The sequence below is a fragment of the Rhopalosiphum padi genome, chromosome 1 (genome assembly GCF_020882245.1).
Source record: "Rhopalosiphum padi isolate XX-2018 chromosome 1, ASM2088224v1, whole genome shotgun sequence".
Lineage (NCBI taxonomy): Eukaryota > Metazoa > Arthropoda > Insecta > Hemiptera > Aphididae > Rhopalosiphum > Rhopalosiphum padi.
In genome coordinates, this window is record NC_083597.1 from 50,540,048 (window position 1) to 50,561,904 (window position 21,857).

General features: G+C 30.6%; 1 long non-coding RNA gene across 1 annotated transcript in view; it reads left to right on the forward strand.

Moving 5' to 3' along the window:
• The first annotated feature begins 21,697 nt into the window (after positions 1–21,697).
• LOC132918233 (uncharacterized) overlaps positions 21,698–21,857 on the forward strand; it is a 71,966-nt gene continuing 71,806 nt past the window's right edge. The window contains exon 1 of the long non-coding RNA XR_009660423.1: positions 21,698–21,847. This is a non-coding gene — a long non-coding RNA (uncharacterized LOC132918233). The remainder of the gene's footprint in view (positions 21,848–21,857) is intronic.

Genomic DNA, 21,857 nt, shown 5'->3' on the forward strand with positions numbered 1-21,857 from the left:
TCGCTCGTGAATCATATAATATATTGGCGTAGATATAAAATAGGGGCCTTCAACTCATGGTTTGCCTTGTGTTTATTTGAGTCCCGTGGACCCAATATCTTAAGCATAGCTGATATTTTTCAATACATTTTTAATCTTTTATTGCGCATGTTTTTATTACGAATATGACCAGCGAGATATTTTAAAAATCCCCGAGTATAAAACATTATTAATGTATAGGTACGTACATATTGCATGTGATTTCGCGCAGTCAAAAATCGAATATTCGTAACAAACATGCCGATATAATCACGTTTTGAGGTTTGTACGTTATACACTTATACCTACTATTATTATTTATAGAAATGTTGTGTCACATCCGTGATACTGTTACAGAATAATGTTTATGTCTAGACATAATATTATAATCATCCGTGTACGCATAATACAGTGAAAACTCTGTGATAACGAAACTTGTTACATTACCCAACAGAGCTTTACATTATACTTGCAGTGGTATTATGTTTGGACTTTTTGAAAATTCACGTTTCGATACAAAATCAAATCACAATAACAATATGAGGATAAAGAATGTTTCTAATACTAGAGTAAGTAGTCAATTTTTATTTTTGATAATATTTTTTTGCGATGTAGAAAAATTGTGTGTATACTGGAGCAAAATCATACTCGACTGATTAATATCAATTATGACATTGTAATAATACGTATTTAACTGCCGTTGCAAACAAGCGCATTATATATTATTAACTATTAATTGGTGGTAAACGTTTTAAAGCTATTTTCATGTAAATGAGATTAACAACGTTAAACGGAAGGGAGAAAGGGTATATGTTATTTAGTTTATAGTGGCAGATTAAATTATAATTAAGCGACATTAAACTCAAATTGCAAACGCTCTAATAGTCCGATTTGTAAATATATTATGTAATATTATAGTACATAAAAGTAACCCACCATATCTTAAACACTAATAGTCATATAATACGCAATACTATTTTTTTATATTTGTAAACGAGTAAAGCGGTATAAATTATAGGAGACTATTTTAAATAAGCCTACAAAAAATGAAAAATTTAAATATTAATAATAAATCATTTTTAATGAGTAGGTATGTATTATGTATACAATAATATATATAATACAACTATATAAGATATACAAATAGTCTAGTACATTAAACGAAATACCGATCTTAAATATTATCCGAGTACTTAAATGAAGTTATTATGTTTCTTATAAAGTTGTGATATTTTTCGACGTGTGGGAAAGGAGTGTGTATTTAAATATTTAAGAACGAATAAAACAAAATAATGAAAAATGGTTACAAAACATCTGTAAAATATTCAGATTATTTATGAAAAATAAATCAGTTTCTTTGAAAACAAGTAACGGATCGAATATTCTATATATTATAGTTAGGTACCAATACAATTCATTGTTTAATGAATAAAATAAAATATAACAAACCGTTTTTTATTATTTGCTTAAAATTAAAATTGAATGGACTCGTGATTTTTAAGTAGTCATTTAAAAATGCATACCATACTGCATATTTTTTATTTTATTTTGTATTATTTAAATAAGAAACTCTTATTTTTAATCAATTGATTTTGTTAAAATTAAAATAACATTTTAGCATCATAAAAAACTGTCTAATTAAACTGATGTTCAGATTGTAGATGCATTTGATGTATTTAACTCATTACAGCTATTCGAAGAGCAGAGCATTATTGATTGATTTTTCTACATAAAAGCTTGGTTGTTTAGTGTTATATTGATAGTGTATAGTCATGTGGAATAAGGATACACGGAATCCAAATATTATAAATATTTTAGAGTATTACACGGTATAAATATCAGATGAATGTCTAATGAATTACGTATTTCCCGGTTTGCAATTAAATTAAACTTCGTTCTGACACATAATACGTATTATGTACATTCACACATAGATTCACTATCGTTTTAAACATAATAGTATGTAAGTATTTCTGAATGTTTAAGAACTGTCGAATTTAGTATGCAGAATACTGTAATATTACAAATTAATTTTCAAACTCCGATAGATGTCTAGAAGATTTAACGAGTTACAGAATATATTTATAAACGTATTGTTATACTTTGTACGATAATTATAAAAAGTGAAACCTAAACATTATTTAATCATAAATATAGTATTATTGTTTTTAAATCAACTAGTGAAAAACAATAAAGAATAAGGATTTTGAAAATACAAAGGTATACTCACTAATAATTATGAACTGTTTTCGGTCGTTACATAGAAAAGTACGATGAATATTATATTATCATAACGCTAATAATTTATGTTTAAAGTGTTATACTTATTGTAGTTTTGATCCGTTTACACATTTTTTTTCGGAATGTCTGGGAAGATCCAAGCTATGCCTTCTAAGGGAATTTCGTATTTTTCATTTTTGTGGTTTTTTAAATGTTTTCCGATCGCTTATGATGATTTGTTTTAAGGAATACTATATGATAAAACAATTCCCACCTGTAGTGCTTAAAGGGTTCTCGTAATTAAAATCGTATTGAAAACGTAAAACGTAATTTTTATGTAAACTCTAATATAACAGTAACACGCGTAATCAAATTAACACCGCGAGTGTCGTCGGCCGGTTCGCCTTAAACGCCACCGCAGCACAGTCGAGCGACAACAACACACGCACTGTTTCGGCGGCGTGTGCTTGCGACGCGTTTAAAAACGAAATGAAATCATTTTAATACGATTTTTCCCGGAACGTCAAAACCCGCGAGCTCTATATATTATGTATCGATCATATTATGCGTATATTATATAATATACGCGTAGCACAGCAGTAGTAGTTATTGAAAATAATAATACCGCGAAGTACTCGCTGCCATATATACACGTCAACGTCGTCTGACGGTATATGAATTATATCAGCTGTACCGTATATAAATTATATACACATATAATACATACATATATATATATATATATATTTGCACTGGTCCTCGGGGACGACGTTTTAAGGAGCGACGTCATCGTTTTCTATTTGCCGGGTCGGCGACACTCACGCCCGCACTATACATATACTACACACACATACACACACACACACACGTGGAAATTATTATAATATACGCGCAAGACCTTTCGCGCGGCGGTGGCGATGGCGGTGGCGGCGGTGGCGGCGATGGCCGTGCCGCAGCGAAAGGCGACCGTCTCGGCGCAGTGACAATCCCCCAGAGTCACATATAATGACGCGGACTATAACGCGCAGCTCACACGCACACACACACACACACACATACACATATATATATAATACGTATACGCCGAGGACATTATACCCACACACACACACACGCCCACACATGCCCACACGCATATACACGCGTGTAATATACGTCTTCAGTGTGTGTGTGTGTGTGTGTAATATCCCATATAATAACGCGCTCGTCTCCACCTATATCCGGTCACCACTGCCGACATAAGACCTTGGCGCATACGTATATATATATATATATGTGTGTTCGTGTGTGTGTGTGTGTATATATGCGTATGGTCGTGTTCAAACGACCCTTCGTCGCGCGGAGATAGGGGAAAAAAATACTCTCCCGCGTAAAGTTTAATATTATACGCGCATATCGGCCGGCCACAGTTGCGCTACACACACACACACACACGTAGCACATACGAGTGTCCTTATTATTATTACTATTATTACTATGCTCGCGTATCCTTGTGTATATAATATATATATATATATATGTATATTGTATATTTATATGAAGATTACGGTATTTTCTCGGTATTATTTTCGCGTCCTTTTCACCGCGCTATCCTTTGCGCGGGCGACTTGCGCATATATAGGATATATTTTATATTATATAATATTGTATACATATATATATATTATACAGTGTATATACGCGTTATACACATAGACACGCGCGACACTGCCGAAACGCATTTGTACTAGTTCGGGGCTGGAAAACCGCGAGCCTTCCCATTTTTATTATTATATTTTTGTTTGCAAGTTTTTAATTTTTAATAATATTATACACACGACGTTTCCGAATTTATATGAACAATTTATTATTATAATATTACAAGCCGTTGTTATCACGATATCGTCTCGAATTAACCACATAAAAATTTTACTCTAAAAGTACTTAAATGCGTTTACTTGATTATCTGTTATGAATATTGAGATAAAAATGCACACATAAATATACCCAATTATACTTGAAAAAATATGAGAATTCGAAGAAAAATGGGTATAATCAAAACGATTACAATGATTATTATGTATTAATTTTTTTCTATACTACTAGAAAATGTATATAGACACTATAGTAATACAATATTAATAGAGCTATAGACACTGCAGGACTAAAATTTCTTAACGATTTCTTAATTAATTTACGTTCCATATATTGTTTAAACACGTTATAATACCTTATATGTCTTAGAATTTAAAACGTACCTTTGTAGCCAAAATGTATCAGATTAAATTTCTAATGTGAAATATTTTTCAGTGCTTTATAATATATTGTTCCCCCAGGCTAAGGGATATTGACCTTAGTTACACTAATGAGCATTATGTCTAGTGGACGTTGTCTGCTAGGTAGATTATCGTCTCTGCAACCACGACCAAATGTTATATTATTCTATATGAACATAACGTATATTATGTGTATTTTCATAATACTTTTTTACTTTTTTTCCCTACATATTACAATACTGCACTCGCGCGTTATATTATTATTATTATACGAGAGTACTGCGAGCCCTCGTCAAAAACGTCAATATTCTTTAACATGACGTTTCTATCAGCGCACGATGGTGGCCGAAACTCCTCCGACGCAATGACTATGCGTGTATATGTATAAAATATACGTACGTATACATGGTATACATCATAATATACGTACGCATATCCGTATCCCCAGATGGGACTTCGGATCAAATTGCGTATACATATATATATATACGTGTGAAATTGAAAAGAGCACATCAGATGGCGGCCGCGACCGTGACATTGAAAACGTATCATCGTAAATACAATATTTATTATTATTAATGAAAATATTAATTGCAAAATTGTATACCGTTGCTGATGCAGTGGATATGTAATAAATTCTAACAAACAGTTCACGTTTCTGCGCATATTGCATACACTATTATTATAAAATATGCGCGCGTGTATTTACGTAATTGCCCAATAAGTTGTTAGAAAACATAAAAATTGTCTGTTCTTTCTAAAACTTTATAACCAGTGATAAAAAAAAAAATAATTAGGCTAAAATGGGTCGCATAAACAATTCAACTTTTTTGTTTTTTAGATTCTAAGCGGAACGATGAATGTATTGATTTTACAATGATTTGTTTGTTTTTTGTGTCCATTTATAAGATCAATAGTCGATAAAATACTAACATTTTAAGCTTTGAGGATCGTTTTGAATAGAAAATTGGATCTAGTTTGTACTTTAGAGAGGTTATAATTAAAAATGATTTATTAAGAAAGTACTTTTTTTATTGACGGGAAAAACAAACAAAATTTAAGGAAAACCGTAACAATTACCAGTGTTTAAAATAAATATGAATTGGTAAAAATGTTTTGAGATTGAATATAAAGTTCATAATAAACGGTTCATTTCCTAACAAAACAATTTTTTAAAATTATAGTTACAATATATTTTATAAGTATTGTAACTTGGGGAAAAATTATGAAAATCTTGAAAACAACAAATTATTTTGTAGTTCAAAATTCATAAAAAAATGTTCTATCTATACCTAAGATTTAAAAATTTAATAAAGGTTCTTTATGAAATATACAGTATACATCCTGCATAAAAAACATTTTTTATTGGAAAGTGAAATACATTTTTTACCATTTGAATTTAAAATTTTTACGATAACGGATATTCATATATCATATAAAAATTATTCGCTGGGTCAAAATTCTTGAACATTTAATATAAATTCCCACATAGTTCTTCTTATATCTATATAAAAATATTAAAAATACATATTAATAATTTTATTTTATATGGATCTGAAGTTAGGATATTTACGATATTCGTCAAAATGTATTTTGTAGTTAGAAGAGTGATATAGAAGACTGACCAGTGGCCGTATCCACTCAGAATCGTTTTTCGTATAAGTATAATGATATTATATTATCATTGAATTAAATGTTAACACCTCTATAATAGTGACACTTGTTTATCTTTATTTTCTTAATAATTAGAAAAATAATAACTGCAGAAACTTAAAATGTCCATCAAAAAATCATAAACATTTAATAAACATAATGTAATTTTCAAAATATTTTAGCTTTTTTTGTGCTATTTATAATTTATATAGATATTTTAAATATTCGATTTATTTGTTTAGCTTTTTTATTTATTTTTGTTTGATAGAATTGAAATAAATAAAGTTTGAACAATGACTAAAAAATATTTTACTGAAAATTTCTAAAAATACAGTTATAATTTTTTATTAGCATTTGAACTTTAAATTTTTATAAAATTTATCAAAACTACTAAAATATTTAATTATTTTGTATTTAAAACTCATAACATTTGAATGATTGTTTCATATTTAGAGTTAACTACAACAGTATATACCCTTTTGTGATGTCTAATGATTTGTGTACAGTAAAATACTGATTGATGGCTGAACAATTTATACTCGACAGACAGATTGATAGTTATAACTTATAATTATTGACCTTGCCAACTCAGCATGATTCGTAGCCATTAACGTTACACTGAAGACGTGTATAGTCGATAACGCTCCTGATCTGATTTTAATCCGTTCTTAACCTTGGGAATTATTTATTTTTCGCTAATATTTTTATTTATAATTTTTTTGTTCTGTGGACGATATTTAGCTGATTTTAATTTTGTTCTTTTTAATAACAATATTCTTTATTACGGAAAAATATTCCAATTATCTACAATTATTTATAATATGACAGTACTTTTTTTTATACTTTAAATTAAATTTAAAATTAAAATTGTATACATCTGTTGTGGTTTTAAAAATAACAATACCTCTTTGTTTCATATTACATAGTTTTTTAATTTTTATTGCACAATTCTAGTATACCTTGATATTTTTTAATTTAAAATAGCCAATAAGTTTTTCCTTTGCAAACGTCGCAAATCTAATACAATATACATTTTAATCAACTCCGATGGTTCTTCAGTGAATGTTTTTGACATGTTAAATATCGACTGTTAAGGCTTTTGCAGGATCAGAAATACATAATATGCTTATCTTCATACTTTCAATATCATTGTTTGTATTGTATTAACCTTCTTTTGATAATATTAGGCATAATATTGTAAAAAGGTTTCGTAAAAACGAAAGTTTTAGTATAATCATGAACAAAATATTAACTTTTGAACAATTTATCGTGAATGATAATTTATTTAGTTTAGAACATACATGTATTTTTAATTACATTTATAGATAATCAAGTTTACCATAGTCACACAAATGTTGAGACATGAAAAACATTATTATATTTAAATTTAGCTTGATACCCATGCTTTTTTGGTTTTGTATACCTACTATATAAATTATTATTACCGACATATCAATAATTATTTTGTGTATTGCTTTCACGTTATAGCAGTAGAAATACAACTATAATTATTAAATGTACAATAGTAATAGTATAATACATAAGTCACAATAAAAGTTGATTATAGAGAGAAATGTATAGGTATAGGTACTTTTAAATATTGAATGTTGTATTAGGATTAGTATTTACTGTTCGTTAGATAATTTCTCCTCTGTCAGATTTCAGGTTATAATATCCTAATTGAATGCGTTAGGTACGTTTAAATAGAAAACACCAATTATTGTACGTATAGTTTATAATAAAAAAAATACGTAGTGGGGTAATTATAATTACTGTGTATTTAAATTTTACAAATGAATGTATATTACATTTTTGAATATATTTATTAATGAAGTAACCCCGTGGTTTGAACTAGATTTTCGCATTACTAAACTAAACTTGTCTAACATTATATTTTAGACTTTAGAGTTTATCATGGGTATAATAATAATAATAACACCCTCACTTAAGACTGTTAATTAACTTAATATGTTATGCAGATGAAATTCATTGTAATCTTTATACGAATTTACAACAACTTCGAATTATATGCGTCATACACTTGGATTTAATATTTTTTAAATATTATGAAAATAATTTGTTTCCTGTGGGCTGTACGGTTTTATTATCAAAACAAATTAACTTGATATGATTTGTTATTATATCAGGAAATGAAACGAACACATTATTAATTAATTAAATTCAAATTTTGATTATGTAATACTATTAATACTAACACTGTTAACACTATTGAATATTAAAATATTACGAATTACTAATTTGTTTTTATACTTATTACGACAATATATTATATAACCTTTAGATTATTTTGACTAATGAAAAGTGTTATTATAAAGTTGGACGCTGTTAAAATTATACCACTATATTGTTCATATTCACAATATATTATTATAATCATATCAACAATTTTCGTATAAATAAATACAAATTTTGAATTAAATTAATAAATTCAACTCCTAACATTATTATAGTATCGGTGAATGCTTATTTGACATAAACAGTTTTCAGTATTGTTTTTATTAATATTTGTTGTGAATCCTGCTTATTGTTATAGTAAATATTATGATTTATTTATTAACTTTTTAAGATAATACTTTCGCGATTTCGGTATAAATTCGGCAATTGACTTATTTATTAGCCAATTTAAAATGTAAAGTATATATATGTGTATAATATAAATACAAATATCCACTAAATAGAAATAATCTTCATAATTCATATAATTAACTAGGTAATGATATTATACACGGAAGTTAAGTTTCAAAATAAATCTATTTAGAACATCAGAAATATTACAAAAGTTTACGTGAAATAATTGTTTTTATCCTAAGAGTATCAGTAAGACCTAGATATTTTTAGTACATAATATTATGCGGTGTAAAATGTAAAACAAATTTAAATTAGTTTTTACATAATATATTAAAATGTAAAATCTACAAAGAGATTCAAGAGAATGTTCGAGCTTTTATAACATACTTTAGATCCTATTTTATATAAATAATAATGCATTATAAATAAACGTGTAAATTATATATAAAAGTATAAAAGCTATATAAATGTTTTTAGTTCATAATATATTTTATAAATAACTGAATGAAAACTTAAAATGTGTAATGGAAACAAAACAATAAGTGAATGACACGGCAAAACAAGGCGGACGATCAGTGACACTAATTCAGCTTGATTGGGTTAGATTTTGTATGTATAATAATATACATATTATATATATATATATATAATATATGTATATTAAACAATTTTAGGAGATTATTATTAATAATTTTATTTATTATTAATTTTTTTTGGAATTTAATAGCTCGAATTTTTCGAAGAAAAATAAATGGATGATCAAAGATTTCATTTTTTCAAGAAAGCACGAGAGTTTTAATGACAAATGGTTTAATAACCAGAAAAAGAAAAGTGATTATTTTTTTATGGGTATGATAAAAGTGTTTGTGGGAATATATTTTTTACGAGTTTTTTTTTTAGTTTTAGTTATTAAATAACTATTTAAATATTCCTAACAAGTACAGGTAAAATACTATTATTCAAGTATACCTTTGTCTAAAAGCCCCATGGTTTATGAGGATAGAAAAATTCACAACGATACTGGAATCCCTCTACTCCGAGACTGGATAATAATCCAGTTAAAAAACTTAATTCATCCGAAGGCGCATGATTCTACAACCTGGGAAACAAAACAAAAAAATCGACGACTAAAACCTCGTTTACCGCAAGATCTCCTTCTTTCAGACTCAGATTCGAACGAAAACGAAGATCAATAGCTAACTTAATAAATAATACCATTATGTAACTTGTATGTAAACAAACTTGTAATAGCATGTAATTATGCTGAAACATTTTAATTATAATAAAAAAAAAAAAGAAAAAAAAAAAGTAAATTGGTTTTACTTCGTTAAGTAAATAAACCAAATTATATAATAATTGTTAACTATTGTGAACATATATAGATATAGAGCTTTTGTTATTCATAAATATAAATAAAAAATACATAATATTATATCTTATATATACATTATACATATCTATCCCATTATCGTTATAATATATAATATATATAATAAACCTACCGTTGTGTATTGTAACAATGCACGGGTGGTGCGGCGAGTTGATATCACATAATGTACGAGTGTATATTATATACACTATGTTTGTTTATGTAGATGATATTATTTCTAACACTTTAGAAACTCGTTCGCAAATAGGACAAGGACTGCTGCAAGAATACGTATTTACACGACATGACATATCAGAGAAGGGTATCGCGCGATCACGGTTCTGTGAGCAAAATGTCCGATTTAGAATTTGGAATATTCTATATATATATATATATGTGTGTGTGTGTGTGTGTGTGTGTGTGTGTGTGTGTGTGTGTGTGTGTGTGTGTGTGTTGGTGGTTAGGACGACGGGAAAGGATGTATGTAAGGACTGCGGGTTTTGCGACCGATAGGTAAAAGCTGCACATGGTATCTGATTCGGACCGGAAATTGAATTTGCTCGCAGTGAAAGTCCACGATCAGAAGATATCCCTAACTCCCCAAGAGACCCTTGTACACGCGTCTTGAATGTCATTTTAGAGCGAGATATAGAGATTGGAAGTCACCGCGGTGTGCGCGGGGGCGACGAGAGTGTATATATGTACAATATATACATTTATATATATAGGCATAGCGACGGGACAGTGCCGCGCGTGGAACGAGGAGGGCGCATCGTCGACAGTAAGGAAACACAAACACAGCCTGACAATTTAAATTATATGCTAATCAGTTCCTGTTTTTGGGCCGATGAATTTTCAACTTCGGATGACAAATTAACGATATCGTTCCAAAAACCGAATTCCGCTGTTTGTTCGCAGTGTATTGTGTATATATTATCTGAATCGTAGACGTCGCTGGCGAAGTGGTATTTTTTTTAACATACCGTATTTTATTGTCATTATATATCGGTAACTGTTTTCGTTTAATATTTTATATCCACAGTGACTTGTAGCGGTGGTGTTTTGGTGAAGGGGATGGTGAAAAAAAAATCATTGTTATATAAATATAAATATATAGCCTTTGAAAATTCCCCCGGATATCGGTTTCCCAAATGTACAAAAAAAAAAAAATTACATTCTCATGTGACAGGTTCTCATCAACCCTTCCGCAAAATACACGAGGGATTCCCGTTTTGTGGAAAAAAAAAAAGGAGAGAAATCAAGTGGTTACACCGTTCGACAAAACGTGCACGAGTGTTGTGCGTATATGTATGTGTACACGGTACGAATTCCGGGAGAATTGGGGTAAACTATGTAACCGTTTCGGGGTGTAAATAAATAAAAACACTCAAACTACTATGACATTCGCGACACAAAAATAATAATAAAATCGCACTGCAGCAGTATCGCGTTGCTCGTCACCCCCTCGTCTCGCGTATATATACACATTACATACGTATATATATACCATTGTTGTAGATTATCATATAATATAATAATAACGTCGCTCGGCTAATGGATGACTAGAAAATCGGTTTCAGGGTGGTGTAGAAAAAAATAAATACGAAATACCGAAAATAAAAAAAACCACTCGAGTGCTCTAACCAGTCTAACCCTAATAACCGCGCGTATCGTTTGATCAGATATCTGCAGCAGCGGTACTCTACGCGCCGCGTATAGAATACATAAGACAACGCGCCTCTAATACCTATATATATACACACACACACACACACCTATTATGCTTTATTATAATATTGTAATATTTTGTTTGCGATTTAGTGGGCCGTATATAATTATAACGTACTTACTACTACGCGGAGGAGAGACGCTTCGCATGTCGTGCAGTATAATATTATAGTCTACCGTTTTGCCGCGGCTAGTTTCTAGTGCTTATACCCGCTCGAGTGGTAGCATTGTTCTTATTGTAGCGAACACAATAAACCACACGCGCGTTTTTGACTTCACGCGGTCACGAGTATTAATATATAATATAGGTAGGTATAGGCACCACAGACAACACACACACGCATACACTTCTAAACGATCGCTATCAGAACTATACATGTGCGCGTGTACAATACACAGATAGGCACTCTTTTATAATAGACCACATATACGCGTGTATTATATTATTATGTATAGACGTACGCACACTTCTCGATCGTTTTGCCAAGCAAGCACATTATACGTATATATTATATTGCTGTGTGTGGCGCGCGTTTAATGGTTTAACATAATAATATATTGTTTCGGGGTACATATCAATGAGCTGAAAACCGAAAACGTCTAAGCCGTAGGTACATCGCCGTCGTCGTCGTCATCGTCGTCGCGGTCGTTGTCGTATACTCCGACTTTACATATTGTACTTGCGCGTGTTTTATTATAATATAATACGTGTTGTTATTTTGACGTGTAAGTAGGTATAATATGTCGTGACGTCCTCTCCAATCCCTGCAGTGATCGAATGCCACTGCCCGTATGTCGCTTTAAGTAGAGTAATTTTTTGATCGTAAACCACACATAATTTCAAAATCGTAAATAGTATTTGAAATAATGAGTGGTTCGATGATCATGAATTTATAATGAATAGTTATAAAAAAATTCATCTAATATTTTTTACGGACGTCTCTAAATAACGTCGACCAATAATGTACTGCAGGATAAACAGCTACAGCCACGTGTTTCATCGCGCAGATATTTTGTCGTAAAAAAATAAGTCATTCAATATGTGTTTTTTTTTAACGAAGACATCTGACCACTCATCATAAATTTCCAGTAAGTGTCCTATAGGTAGTAATGTTTTTCTCAGAATATTGATAAATTATAGTCAAATATTAAACCAGCAGGTAATTAGATATAAGTATGTATTTAAATTTTAAATAAACATGAATGTGGTACAGGGGTATGTTTCAAAATAAATTATGATCTACTAAAATTCTGTTCACCTAAATATTGAATACTTATAAGTTATAATTAATTAACTAAAAAGTTTGTAATTTTAATTCATATATCAATATATATATATATATATATATATATATAATATTAATATATATATAATATCAAAATATGAAATTAACAACATACATTGTCATCTAAAAAGTGAAAACTCAAAAATTATAACAATTTAAAATAATAAACAATATTTTTTAAAAACATTTATAAATTTTAATACCTATTATAAATTGATATCATTAATTAAAAAACACAAAATATCATTTATAAATTAGATAGTTAAACAAATGTCGAAAATATACTTACAATGTAAATAAACGTACGCTCGTGCAATCCTTACAAACATTAAACGTGTATTATAGTGTGCAGTATTTTTTTTTAGATATGTTTTATGTATAGCATATATAAGGTATACATATAAATATATTAGCAAATAATATTATAATATTGTTTTTACGGTGCGTGACATCTGTACGTAATCTCTTCAGTTCCTATTATATACATCATGTCTACCTACATATAATATAATACGAAAACGGGATACATAAACGAGATGATATGGCTATTAAAAAAAAAAAAAAACAACGACAAAATAGAGAAATAATAACCATCGATACTGCGTGCATACATATATATTATGGAGTGTGGCATTCGTATGACAATGTATATTATATTGCACGTGGAGTATGAGTTATGGGCATAGTGGTTTTGTTTTTAAACGCATACAAATCTATTCAATATGTTGCAACTCTCGGAGTCAGTTTTGCCGATATACGCGACTATATTATTATATTTTATATCGTACACTTGTATGCGCATTTTATTATGTAAGCACGCAGATATTTTATTTTGCATTATTAAAGTAAGATTTTCTATCGTTATATCGTTGAGTTTATTACCGCAGATTTAATAATAATATATATTATATATCCACCGAAAATGCACAGTTTTTTACAATATTTTATACATATACCTACCATGTTATTCAGATGAAATGCCTTACAAGTATATTATTCTACAGCAGCTCCATATTATGTTTAATATACACGTTGATGTATTGCGTAGATTAAATTACTAGATACCTAACTATACAAAGTACACATAGGCACTTGTATAATATTAATAATTAATTAACTAAGAAATATTACATAATATAATATTTTGAAAATTGTATTATATCTCAAAAGTCCTGATAAAATTAATATTTTATGAAAAATTTAAACTTTCAAAGTTATTAATCATCGAATTACAAAAAATAGATTTTATAAAAAGCTGGTTTAAAAAAAATCCCGTTTTTCTAATTTTTTTTATTGTTTTGTCAGATTATTTGGTAAAACAAATTTTAAAGCCTCGACCCAGCTCAAAGATCTACCTCAAATTTCTACCACTAATCAATTTTTTAATTGAAGATCGAATCATTTATAATCAAAAATTGAAAAATGTATTGGCAGACACACGCGCAAAAACAACACTTGCCATTGAAACCACTATTATAGAGGAAGCTAACATTTATTGCTTTGCTAAGAAATCAAAACTATTAATAACATATAATATAAACAATTCGGAACTACAAAAGAGCATACAAATTTGAAGGTTTAAAGTTACTTATAAGTTATAAGTAAGTACTAAAAGCGGAGGTAGTATTTACGTTTCATGAAATTAAATATTATAACGTCCGTCATTTGAACTTCATTTATTCGACGAGAGAAATATGATCGTGATATATTTTATAATATTACGACATAGACGTATTAAAATGTAATCACTTTTAATTAGATGATAAGAGTCTTACGCACGCATATAAAACAATCTCGTATTTAGGTTCTAACCGATTGTTATAACCCAAAATAAATGTGGTCCCCGATCGGCGCAAGGACGGCCGATCCAGTCTCAGCTGAATTCGATGTATAAATGGGGAAATACATTGAAAACGTTTTTCACTGCATTGGCGTCGTGTTCACGAATATAATATTATAATAATGCGTATATTAATGTATATTTAATATATTATAATATAATATATACAATCCTCGTCCACTGCGCGGATTGCAGAAACGTTCTGTCAAAATTTAACGTTATATTCTCGAGGGAAAAGGGACCGACAGAGCCGCGCACACAACGCTATTGGTATTTATATATATATATATATATATATAATATATAGCTAGGCGATGGCGGCAGTGGAAGGTTTATCTAAGTTAAGGGTTTCCGACGGTCTGCTCCTGGCCGGTGGTGTGTGTACGCATTATAAATTCAAACACGAGGCGAAGCACTACCCCGGGTGCAGCTTTCGAAATCGCCATGTCGAAAAGTGAAGAAACCCTGCTCGGTGCGTCGTGGTGCGGATCGGGCTGCAAAGTTGGCCGAGTCGCACGGGAACCGCGGGCGGCTTTTAACTAAACGGACAACATGCCGCACCCCGCCGCCGGACCGACCCGTCACACAAACCACCACTCACCTGCAACCCATCATCCACGTCCATTAATAATAACCGTATACTATATATACCTTGCCGTGGCGGACCCGGTGATGATGGATGACCCTCCTAAACGATTACCACTTCATATCCCCGCGCAAAGTTTGTTGCCTTTATGTACACGTAAGTAGGTATATATATATATATATATTTCCCTCTCCCTTTTCGCTCGCACAAATCTCGGAACATCGCCGGACCCACGTAGAGTAGGTATATATATATGTATATAATATATACCTATATAATATAGGTAACTATATAGTATATACAAAATACTGGTGGGTAGCCGGGTAGGTAAGTATAGGTAAGTATACCATATAGAACACATCATATACTACGGGAAGTAAGTTTAGTCCGTGTGGGCGGTTCTCGGGCATGAATAATCGCCGGCGACTGTGCAGCGATTTGAGCGTGGCAGTTTCTTGCATCTAGCTATATAAAGATGAGGGCAGTGATCAAATTGGGAACTGCGTCGTTATAATTTTTAAAATGTTTGAATTTTGTTTAGACCTGCAGTTAGTTAATTCTATAACTACAAGCGTCTGTAGAGCTTTCACCGTACGCTGATTGTGCGGCAGTCCATAAAAGCAGTCTATCTAATAATCCCTCTCGCTCTCTCACTTTTTCTCCAAAAATAACTTTGTAATTACTTATTCATTAATATATTTTTAACTAAGAATATTGAATAAAAATGTTGGCGATTTTTTTTATCTGATTTGAGCATCAATAAATGGAATTTTAACATAAATCCGTATTCACCATCATTATGGATTATATTTTTAAACCATTATATAAAAAGTTTAAATGTAGTAAAGTCTCTCACGAGTCTGTATTATATAATTTTGTATTTGGAATGCAGTTTTTAAATCGTTGGATTGTATATCTCTAGGTACTTGATTTTTCCCAATTCGAGCACTGGGTATAGGTCTATCTATATATCTCGAATCATCAGAGAAAAAATAATATGCATATAAGTACGTAGGTACATTATATAATATATATATATTATGAAATTATGTAGTAATAACACACGGAAGGAAAAAAAATAATAGTAAAACGTTTTGACGTCAAATATTTATATCGTTCCCACCGCACGCCATCGCTCCGTCGTTGCGTTCACCGCATAAAAATAATTTCGTTTAATGTTTTTACCCGCTGCCACTGCGTATCAGAAAAACGAATTTTCTGGTCAACTAAACGATTTCCATATTTCCAACGGTATTCGAGCGAAAGTATCGCGTAAGCCGCCGCGCTGGGAGCGAAGAAACGAAAAATGGTCGTACGGGACGCGCGGTAGTAGTGTATATATTATATATATATATATATATATATATATATATACATATACGTACATATATACATATACATTACATTATATTATATACGTATAAGGCAAAAAGAAACGTAGTCGGTGGTGGGGAGGGACGAAAGAACGTATTTATACGGATGGTTGAATGTCACGCGGGTCTGGAAATAGCCCCATATATTTCCTCCGCAATGCGCCGGGAGACTTTATTTTCGACCAGTCAAAAGCCCCGGACCGACGTCGACCGCGGTGAGGGGTTGGTGGTGGTGGTGGTGGTGGGGACAAGAGAGTCCCGCGCTGCCGTTTCCCTCGACTTTTTGATCCGAACTAAATTGGATGTCCACATGCACACGCGCTCCCCTCCTTCGTCGTCATCGTCGTCATCGTTGTATAGCAGCAACGGCGGTAGCAGCCTTTGAGCTTTTTTCCCCTTTGCTTGTGCCTTTTTTTTCTTATTATCCACGTCGGACAAGCCCCTCACCCGTCTCCTCGTCATACACCCCGCGTCCACAGTCGAGTTTTATACATTTCGGTCCCGAGTTTCATTTTCTCTGGGCCGGATTATACGGTTAAAGATAGGTACTCTGGCGGAAAAACGTATAGAAAAATCTTCTTTAACAGAAAAAAAACGAAAGAAAAAATATACAGGAAGAAAAAAAAAGAATATATTTTTCAATTTTCTCTTTAGAGCTATATATACCTGCAGAATACTACCGCCTCTGCTGCCGTCGCCAAGTGGAAAAATTACATGCTCAATATTATTGAATAGGCGCGCACGGGATACTACTACAGCAGGAACAAAACGCATTTTATGCCCTTTGGATGAAAGAATTAAACATATTTTCCTACTGTATACGATTCCACGACTGTCTACGACATAATTAAATAATACGTTTTATAATATTATTTTCAACTTAGTATACTAAATTTAATTGGTTTTACTGTGTAGATGTTTGATGTACGTTTTATTTATACTACTTATATACAATATACTTATTATAACTATACAATGTATATCTATTATGACATTTCTAAGCACAGGGGTATAAAGCATTTTTCTTTATTCTGGTGAAAATAATATTTCACTCAATTTTTATAAGTATTAAATACTCGTATAACTTACCACGCTAGTACCGCAACTGTCGTCCACTACTAAATATTATAAAATACAATTTAAGAACTAAATAAAATATAATATAATTAAAATATATAGTATAATAATAATGCGGATACTATGCAAACAGATACAAATCGATATAGCAATTTATTACATTAAAATTAAATCGATGAATCAATAACTTCCATTTGGTGTGTATTATAAGTACTCGTAGCACCACTAAACGCCAAAGTAAAAACGATATTTAATTTAACAGTTATAGTTTATTGTACTCATACGATTTGATTATTTCGTAAATCTCGTAAATGTATACCACGAAAATATTGTTTGTTTTTCGGTTCTTTTTTTTCGACGCAGATATTTTCATTTAATACATTCTTGCTAAAATAAATATTTGTATAATGTAAACACTCCGAGAACAACCGCTAAAAATGTAAAATGATAAACACGAATGAACGGAAAAAAAACTATGATCTTCTAAACCATTTTTTATTTTACATTCTTATTATATATATATAACTCGGAGATAATTTCATTTCACTGAGTTTATTCTACGACAAACAATTTTATATTGTTTCTTTATTGACATTTTTTAAAGCATATCAAATATTTTTATTCATAAATTCTTAAAATTGTTTTCTTTTTTATCTGTACCATTGTTATCATTGTCTGAAAATATTAATTTTAAAATTACTATACGCGCACAGCATCTGTGTTTCCTCGTTCCGAAATAATCAACTGTTTTCCGAAAAGAATGTATTTACTATTTAGACGTTAAACAATGGATTTTTTTTTACGGGTTCGGTTAAAGTTTATCCACAATAATTATCACCCACATACATATATTAGTACGATTATCATTAAGTCGACATAATAATACGTAAATAATATTAAAATAAATAATAATAATAATAATAATTCTTATATAATAATATAATATGACGTGCATCGATTAAATCTCGCAAAGTATAAAATAGATTACAATATGGCACATTCAGTTGTACGTATGTGATTTAAAATTAAAATTCGAAATGAAATCCAATACATACACAGTTTATTAGTTTCCACGTGCCTTGCGCTGGATTACAATAATATATTATACTATATATAATATATTATATCATCATTTTGTACGCAGGTCGCAATCAGTTTTACTCAGCGCACTGTATATATTATAATGATTTATTTCCTGAAATCGAACAATATATTACAATACACACACGCATATAATACATAGGTAACAATACTATACATAATAATGTATACGCTGTACGCACACACACATACCTATGTATTATTATTATTATTATTATTGTATTACGTAGTAGTGGCTCGAAACTTTCCGGACCCTTTTTCTATATTATACGATAATAATATATATATGGTACGGCGACGTTGTCGTATAAGCAGCTATATAGTGTGTGCTTTTATAATAAACCGTTTTCTGTCGGCCGTATAAGGATCGTGTTTATCAAACATTACCGAGGCGGTCGCGGTGAAATTGGAGCGCCCTCCGCCGTCGCGCCTAATGTGGTCGCGACCCTCTGAACGCGTATACCTACCTATATATATATATATATGTATATACAGTGCGCGTCTACGACTACATACACTACCGACGAATCCTATTTATATATATATATATATACGTATATAACATAAAACGATGCTCTCCCGCGTATGTCCACAAGAATGTTTTTGTTTGTTTTGGATCTCCTCGTGGTATATATATATATATATATATAGGTATATACGCGCTTGTGTACGTGGGCGTGTATGTGCGTAAACGTTAGCGAAAGAAATTCCTCTAAACGCACCCCGTTAAGGTACCTATATATATGGTCGTATTATAATATACATATTATACACGCCACCCCCGGTCCGCCGAAACCCGTGTGTATATGTATACCTGTACACGTCGTGACGTATGTTTTTTCGCGTTATATATACATTATGTGTATATTATTTTAGGCTGCAACGCTATCGCGTATTATCTATGTATGCGCCTATTATATATACATATATGTATGTATATGGTATGTGTATGCATTTATCGACGGTCGTCCGCCGAGAAAGGGTCCGGAATAAAGCATTACAATAACATAACATAATAATAGTAATGTGATGTGTGTATAGAGCCAGCTACTGCAGATTCGCCCCCACTCGCCCTTAACCATAATATAAAATATTATAATAATAATTCGAATTTTGTTTTTGTTCGGTTATTCGGCGCAGTATATACCTATATAGAATAGAATGTATATCGCGAAGACTGTAAATATATAATATCATGTATATATTATACCCAAGAGTAAAACGTAAAACAATAACGCACTGCTGATATTTTTATCATTATTTTAGTAAGAGCTTACTGACTACAGCTTACAAGATCATCGCATTTAATAATCTAGTTTATTTACATTACAGGGATATATATTATATTATTATAAAGATACTTATAATATAATCAATTAAAATATACAAGTACCAAATACACATTTTTTTTACTCTATGAAATGGCAATCTTAATAATTGTATATTGTATAATAATATTATAGTTATACGCGCATTGTGAACTGTGATGTATTCTTTATGACTATATTTCTAAATATTATCTATTATTTCAATAAATTACTTATATATAAACGATACATATTATAAATATATAGATAGCCATAATGTTATAATATATTTATCAGAAGTTTCTTTATTTGTTAAAATATTTTTTTTAAGTATATGTATAATAAGTGTTTGAACACAAATCTAATATAATATATATACTTATCTATGGAGCCTTGTAGTATTACGAAAAATCGTTTGGGTAGGTTTTTTTTATTAAGTAGCTTTTATTTATTAAAAAATTTTTATAAAAAACGATTAAATTATATTTTAACCGAATGGATTTCAAAGCTAATACACAAATCTCCGAATAATTTAGTATAAATATTGTGTAATTGGACAATTTTTTTTTATTGTTATTTAATATTATATTAAAATAATTATTTTAATAATATTTTAAATACTTTTTTATAAACAGTAGTATATAAAACTACAGATACGATTAAAATAAAACTCGCGTGGGTACGTTTATTGAAATTTAAATAATGATTTTATATTTTACCAATATGATACTATATAGATACATATTATTGAATGGTGTTTCCATTTATAATTTTCACCCATAAACACGATCGTTCTGCGATATGCATATACCACGGATACATATGTATAATAGGTACCTAGCTAGATTATATTGTGTTAAAAATGAAAAAAAAGAACTGTACACTTACGCGCTAGTTATTGTGCGTTAATAAAATACGATTCTTTCCGAACAGGAAACCGCTGCGTTGCATTGTGTAGGGTTGGAATCCGTCAGGTAGCTGTTTAAAATGAGAAAGAGCGCACACACAACTACACACACAACAACCGTTTTTTACATAACATCATCGTCGAACAAACGCGGAATACCGGGGGACCGTAGATATATTATATAAAGGGTTAATGTTCGAAATTTTAAAGGCCAACCGGTGTGCGGGGGGAAGAGGTTTTGACACACATGAGAAAAAAAAGGTACCTTTTGTGTTGTACAGCACAGATGTGTCAGTAGGTTTAGAAAAAAATAAAAATAAAATAAAACCCACTATGTTTGGGGAAGTGAATTTTTTAGAGGAAGGGTTAATCCAGGTACGCGGTGCGTAAGACCTGTTTGTATGCGGTAGTATAGTCGGCCGTCGATCGCGTTCGTATGCATATTCGAATTACTTCTATGCGTGCAGTGTACAACGCTCAAAACTAGTTCGGGAACGAGGAAGTGCAGGATACGACAACGAGGAAGTATACAATTCGAGTGAGTGCTA